Source organism: Benincasa hispida, chromosome 4 (genome assembly GCF_027475165.1).
Source record: "Benincasa hispida cultivar pf3 chromosome 4, pf3_genome.v1.1, whole genome shotgun sequence".
Classification (NCBI taxonomy): Eukaryota; Viridiplantae; Streptophyta; class Magnoliopsida; order Cucurbitales; family Cucurbitaceae; genus Benincasa; species Benincasa hispida.
In genome coordinates, this window is record NC_143481.1 from 1392140 (window position 1) to 1399637 (window position 7498).

General features: G+C 35.2%; 1 long non-coding RNA gene across 1 annotated transcript; it reads right to left on the bottom strand.

Moving 5' to 3' along the window:
* Positions 1-2363: 2363 nt before the first annotated feature.
* Positions 2364-3901, bottom strand: LOC120075338 (uncharacterized). Its single transcript, XR_005481304.2, has 2 exons — positions 3329-3901; positions 2364-2752 (listed from the first exon to the last, which is right to left on the bottom strand). It is a non-coding gene; the product is annotated as an uncharacterized LOC120075338 (long non-coding RNA).
* Positions 3902-7498: the final 3597 nt, after the last annotated feature.

Genomic DNA, 7498 nt, shown 5'->3' on the forward strand with positions numbered 1-7498 from the left:
GTGACTTGTCACATTCTTCTAGTAGCACAATCACCATACCAGGTCAGTCTTATTCTTCTAAAGATGTGCAAGTTGGTGACATATTTATATCTAAGAAGGATTTAAAGATGCAGTTATCTATGTTAGCAATTAAAGGTAACTTTCAGTTTAGGGTAAAGAAGTCGACCACAACATTATACAAAGTTATATGCTTAGTTGAAGAATGCAAATGGAGACTTCAAGCCGCTAAATTGAAAATTGTGAAATATTTAAGATCTCTAAGTATGACAATGTCTACACATATAGAAATGAAATATTGACTAACAATCATAGACAAGTTTCTAGTTAGGTTCTCAGACATTTAATTTCGTTGAAGTTTGAAGATGTTAATCGTTCATATAAACCGAAAGACATTGTGAAGGATATAAAACAAGAGTATGGTGTGACTTTAAGTTATGACATGGCATGGAGGGCAAGGGAAGAAGTGTTAGTGCTTGTTTGGGAGTCACCAAAATAATCGTACAAGAAATTACCTAAATTTGGTGAAGCCTTACAAATTGAAAATCCTAGTTCAACATTTAAATATGATCTGCAAGAAGATAAATATTTCAAGCACGTCTTTATGGCTCTTGGTGCTTCCATTAGGAGGTTTCTGAATTGCATTCACCCTGTTTTAATTGTAGATGGAACACATTTAAGGGATAAATACAGTGGTAAACTCTTGCTTGCGACTAGGGTCGATAGAAATAATCAAATATACCCAGTCGCATTCGGTATATCTGGTGGAGAAACTGATGAATCTTGGGTGTAGTTTCTTCAGCAATTAAGATGTGCAATTGGCCAAGTTCATGATTTGGTTATTGTATCAGATAGATACCTTAGCATAAAAAAAGGCAATTACCACAGTCTTCCCAAAAGCATTTCGTGGTATCTGCATCCATCACTTGAAAGCTAATTTATTAGTTAATTTAAGAATAAAGATATTTTCGATATTTTCAATAAAGCAGTGAAGGCAAGTCACGTGTCTGTGTTCAAGTACCATTGGATTCTATTTACAGGGTATCCAGGTGCACGCAAATACCTAGAAGATATTGCTCTTGAGCGATAGGCTAAGGTGTACCAATGTAATAGAAGATACAATCAAATGACAACAAATCTCACCGAGTGCATAAACGGAGTGTTAAAAGATGCACGATAGTTACCAATCACTTCATTTCTAGACCATATTAAATGTTGGTTACAGGACTTGTATTACAGACGTCGAACGGATGCATCAAACAATACGTCAAGACTGTCAGACTATGTGATGTCAATAATTCATGACACGGCAGACAAAGTGAGCAAATATGAAGTTCGGCCAATTGACCAACATGAATTTGAGGTGATAGATGGAGGTTTGGGAGGTCGTGTCAATATTCATACAAGAACATGCACTTGTCGCAAGTTTGATTATTATGAAATCCCTTGTTCACACGTCATTGTTGCATGTAGGGTTTGGAATATTGATCCTACCTCTCTTTGTTCATGGGTATACTCTATTGATACAGTGTTGGTTGCGTATGTTGAACCTATACGATCATTTGGACACTTTTTGGAGTGAAAACAATCATCGACCTTCGTCGATGTTGAAACATTGCCTCCAAAAAGAGTTCCAAGAGTAGATCGCCCACGAACAACAAGATTTTCTTCTATAGGTGAATTTCGTCAAGTCCATAGGTGTTCTAGATGTGGGCAACGGGGTCACAACAAAACGATATGCAATCAACCTTTTAATACTATCGAGTGAAGTATAAATTTTTTTTTATTTTGGATGATGTTTTTGTGAATTTGGATGAGATTTTTGTGAACTTGGTACATATTTGCTGTTTTTGTGCATGCGCTCGGCCGGGAATTTGCGCCAATTTGCATGCGCCCGGCTGGGAATTGGTATACTTTTGTACTTCTTTGCATGCGCCAGACCCAAAGACTTCGTCTCTAATCACTCCAGGAGAATGTGAGCACGGCCATCTCAAAATGCGTGGTATCGCATTGTCATTCAATCTGTTTGCTTCGGATAATGATGAAATCGTTTCATATGCCCATGCCTATATGAAATGCTAATTAAGTTACCTAAAAAGCATGGGGAAACCCGTACAGACTGTACATCTATTCTTTTCCATCTACATTGTCTTTATAAGCCTATGCTTTATCTTTCAATCCTTGTTTGAATCGTTTAATTGTATTGGTAAAAATTTTCTTGCTCCAATCTTCATTACAAAATCTATTCCAATCGTTTACGATCACTAAATTTTCAAAATCCATTTGCTTTTTCCTCTCTCTACCCATCATAGCAAACTTAATAAAATAAAACAATATAACAACAAAATCGTTTTCAAACTCAAGACTTGGAAAAATAGAGTCCAACTCTTATGTTTTCATTGCCTCATTATTGTTTAGATACTTAGCTCTAAGCCTAAAGAAGAATTTTCTCCCCTCACATTTCTAGTTTGATGTTTTAGTGATAAGGTTAAACTCTACTTGGCTGAATGATACTTTATTACACGGCTCGGTCACATACCTGGTTCAAGTCCTTTGAAGCCCGGTCAGGTGCCACCTACTCCTACCCGGTTTTTCCCCCTTCCCCCTCGTCCTTTCCTCTCTTTTCCACCCATAGTCGATCAAAATACACATACGGCCCGGCCGGTTTACCACCGGGCACAATCTTCCCCAAATCTTCCTCAAGCTTGTCCACCCGGTCACAATGGTATGAAACCCGGTCGAGTAAGACCGATTGCTAGAAACTCATTTTAAGCTCAAACTTATTCAGAAAATATCGAACATAATGTTTTTTGAAAAAAAAATAACATTCAATGTAGATCTAACATAAATTTCAAATATTCACACAAGAACACCTACCATAAACCAACACATTGAGTGAAAAAAAAAATGAAAATTCATACCTTTGTTGAAAAATCTCAAATAATCTTCAATGAAAAGGAGAATAACAAAGAAATGTAGAATGGAAAGAGTAAAATGGAGTGAGATTGAGGACTTTTGAAATTGAGAAGAGTGACCGAAAATGGAAAAGAAAATTGAGGGTTTGAGTGGGTTTTGAAATGTGAAGGGTATTAGGGTCATTTTCATTAATTTTTAAAATTGTGGAGTCAAAAGAATAAACCTTTTAAAAAGGGTTCAAAAGTCAAAACCAAAACTTAAAAATTGTTATTTTTGTCTATTATCCGACTTATTATGGCTTATAAAAAGGCAACTTTATACATTTGGGACCGGAAGAACATATAGAGAAGAGAGTTTAGTCGGAGACATTTTAGATAAAAGAGTAGAAGAAAACTATAGTATATGTCCAACATACCGGCAATATTCATCACACTGTAATCTCCGGCGAGATCCCCATCGATGCGCACAACCTCCGGCGAAGGGCCATCGCGCGAAACCGCGAACAACTTTGGCGCAACCCAGTCACAACTCCCGACAGACGAAACTCAAATGGCACGGCCCACAATCTGACCTCGACAGCGAGCCCGAGGCTCTGATAACATCATGTGATGCAGCAACCTCCACGGCCTGAAATAGAAGAAGGAGATAAGAAGGTTGAGGAATAAGAAGAGGAGGAAGAAGGGAGAAATCGTGAGAAGAAGAAAGAAGGAAAGAGGAAAGAAGAAAGTTGTGAAATTAGTAAAGTTGGTGTGGGCCACCAATTGTTTTATTCTTCTTATTATTATTATTTAGTTTTGTCCTTCCTTAGTACTAATTTCTAATTTTAATTTTGATTGGTTCTCTAATTAAATTTTAAAGTGTGTTGAATTAAATTGTTTACCAAAAAGCTTCAAAGTTAATTTTGCAATTAAATTTTATTTGATGTCTAATTTAGAATTTCTAGATAAAATTGAATTTGGCTTTTAACTTGCAATTTTTCCTTGTTTAAGTATATGTTTTCCGGGTTTCATTTTAATTCGAGTTCAATTTGGAGTTCTAAAAAAGAACTCCAATATCAAATTGGTGTACAGCCCTTCAATTGGATAAAAATGAATTTTGAATAATTTAATTTATGAGTTTCTAAAACATCTAGATTTCAACTTTAATTTGATATTTTCATAAATGAATTTTAACTTGGTTTTAATTTACGTTTGTCAATTGAATTTCAATTCCATTCAAGATTAATTTCTAAAATATTTTAAATTTGTTTCAATTCGAATTTCCTAAATAAAATTCAATTTGATTTAGATGATTTTGAATTATTTCGATTTGGATTTCTAAAACAACCTCAATTTCAATTTGAATTTGAATCTTTCATAAATGATTTTAACTTAGTTTTATTTCAAAGTGTTCAAATGAATTTCAATTTTTCAAAATTGAATTTTCTAAATAAAGCTTCGATTATATTTTCACCTTAGTTTTCAAAATAAATTTTGTACTCTCTTTGAGGGGCTTACACCACTCATAAGGATTTATTCATATTTTACCTCTAAAATTTGCTTTGATCCACATGAGACATTTCTTTAACTATCATGTTAATCATATGACGGAGTTAAGATTGTCAAATATCTCAAATACTTGAGGTAAATGTTTATCTAATTGAAGAATTCAAACATCTACATAATAATAAATTAATGGATGTTTGTCCACTCACAAAGTGTTACTCTACTTTATTATTTAAAGTTAGAGTGAGAGTTAGTGAGACACTATCCACATTTATTTTGACATTAAGGTGTTAATGAAATATTCATCTTCTAAATTTTATTTAAAAAATAATACAACGTTTGACAATGAATTTTAAATAAAATTAACTATATGCAATAAGTTCGGTCTAGGTTGAGATACTTAAGTTAACCTTAAAGAGAACATCTGGGAACTATTTATTAATTGTATTTTATTTAATTTCATTAATATTTTTAATAAAATAACATTTTTTTTTAAAATGAATTGGATAACAAAAATAGGATGCTTGCAAATGGGTGTTGTAGGGTACTAATACCTTTCTATGTTCAACGACCCTCGAACCTAACTTTGGTTAAGTAGACCACGTTTTTTTCTTTTAAAATAGGTGACCAATCACATCCATAATGATTTGTGGCGACTCCAAATCTTTCACCTCGAAAGAGACCCTTAGGGAAGGACATCGGCCACTCCGCTTCACAGAGAGTTTTGAGCAGGTCTGCCATATTGAGCTCTAATGAAGTTTACGATCATATATTGAAGCTGTTGAACAGAAAGTGATGAAACTGAAGGTAAATGTTGCATTTGGTCTTCCTACACAATGGTCTTTCCTTTGTCTTTCATGGTAGGGGTTGGTCTTGATTTAGTGGCATCGTGACTTTTTATCTGATTCTTAGGGGAAGCAATCTTCTGATCTTTTTCTTTTATTGTTCTTAAAAGCATGTTGATTTTTCTTTCTACTTAAACCATTCTTTCCTCGTTGATGTTTGTATTAGTAATCACGACAAATATCACGTAAGAATTAGATGATTCTTTGGTTTTTTAGAAGGAAGAGTAAGCTTGCCAAATACATGATCTTCTACAATGGCAAGATCAACTTGAGCAAAATCTATCATGCATCTCACCATCTTGTTTATGTTGACATGCGTTAGATTCACTGTATGTTGGACTTCTTTGGAGCGACTGCGTGTAACTGGTTCTGTATAAGAGTTAGTTGATGCAACCATCTTTAAAGAAACTTCTTTAGATGTCATTATTTCTTGGAGAAAAAGAGATAGAGGTAGAAATCGTCCAATTAAAAATACCAATTTGTTCACACAAGATTTCAACAAAAGAAATTTAATCTATGGAAATGAATTTGATTTTATTGGTTTATAGAATAAGTGTTACATTATCTAATTTTTATCCTCTAATTCTTTCCCTCAAATACGTAAACTTTAATCCTTAAGCTTGTTGATCTTCATGGATTATCAGCCTTTGGGCTCGATGATCTTCTTGGAGAGTATCGGTCTTTGGATTTGTTGATCGGTTTGGATCAGCCTTTGTACTTGTTGATCTATTTAAACCGACCTTTGGCTTGTTGATTTGTTTGGATTGACCTTTGACTTGTTGATCTATTTGGATCGATTGTTGGCTTTTTTATCGGTTTGGATCGACCTTTGGCTTGTTGATTTATTTGGATCGGTCTCTAGCTTGTTGATCTGAATTTCTAAATCTCTCCTAAATCTCTGACTCCCCCTCTTCCTTCCCCAATATGAAGAGTGACCTCCTCTTTTATAGATTTATGGGAGGCTCTATACGGGTATGGGTTTGGTTCACTTTGGGTTCAACTTTTAAGCTTGGACTTAAGTTAATCTATATTTTTAAATAGATTTTTTTGTTTAAGTTTGACCTAATTTATTTTAATAAACCGAAGATGACCTAACTTCGAGTTCAATTGCCACGTGGCATAATTTCATTGGATAAGCTGACATTGCTCCATGGATCAATGCTTGGGCAAGTGGCTTCATTTGATTTTCCAACTTTCATGTCTTTAATTTTAATTTGAGGATAAAATTTTTAGTTGGTTGATAATTGGCAGAAATGTCCGTTATTATAAATATTTTATTTAGAATTATGAGGGCTAACAAGTAGAAAATGCGGTGATAATACTTAAAATTTGTGAAAAATTGAGTTCTGCGTCGATCAACACCTAAATCCTCACTAACCCCAATATTATGCGTTATTCCATGCCAAAGTGTCTATTTTTTTAGCTATCGCAGGAATCAAACGCATGCGCTGGAAATAAGCAATCGCAAAATCAAACGCATGCGCTGAAGCTAAGCGATCGCAAAGACAATCGCATTCGGTGAAAGCCGAGCTATCATATAAACGAACGCATGCAGTGATCGCAGTGTCTATCCCTTGAAGATTGTGGTGATCGCATACATCTATCGCTTAGAGATTGCAGTGATCGCATGCGTCTATCGCTTGGAGATTGCAGTGATCAACCAAATGCGTCCATCGCATGGATGTTGCGGCAATCAACCGAATGCGTTCATCACTTGGAGATTGCGGCCACGGAGTGATAACCATAAATAGAAGGGCAATCGCAAGATGGGTGGAATGGGTTAATACTTTAGTTGAATCAAGCTCGAATGCATACTTTGAGAGTATTAACAAGATAAGATAATGTGACATTGTCCATACCGCGACAAAGGCAGCAGTGAGGCATAACGCAATCATGATTGTTGTTGGCATTTAAACTCTATAAATAGCCCCTTGGACCTTCATTTCAAGGCATTCGAGCTTCTGCCTTAAGACAAAGGTTTGCGATCACAAATGAGAACATAAGCGAGATTTTCTTTAAGGATTCTTCACCTCTGCAACCCATCTGAGTGATGACCGGAGCTTTCGTCGGAGTTAGAGCTCGAGAGAGACGTCTCCACCATCCATCCATGGCACCACCAGCAGCCTTGACGTGTAGCCTTACATTTCCTTTCTGATCTTTGTATTGTATTGCATTTTGGGCTTAAGATTCTTATATTCTGTAATCAATGCTTTTCTAAATTCCTTCAACATCATCTTATTCATCCTCTTTATCTTT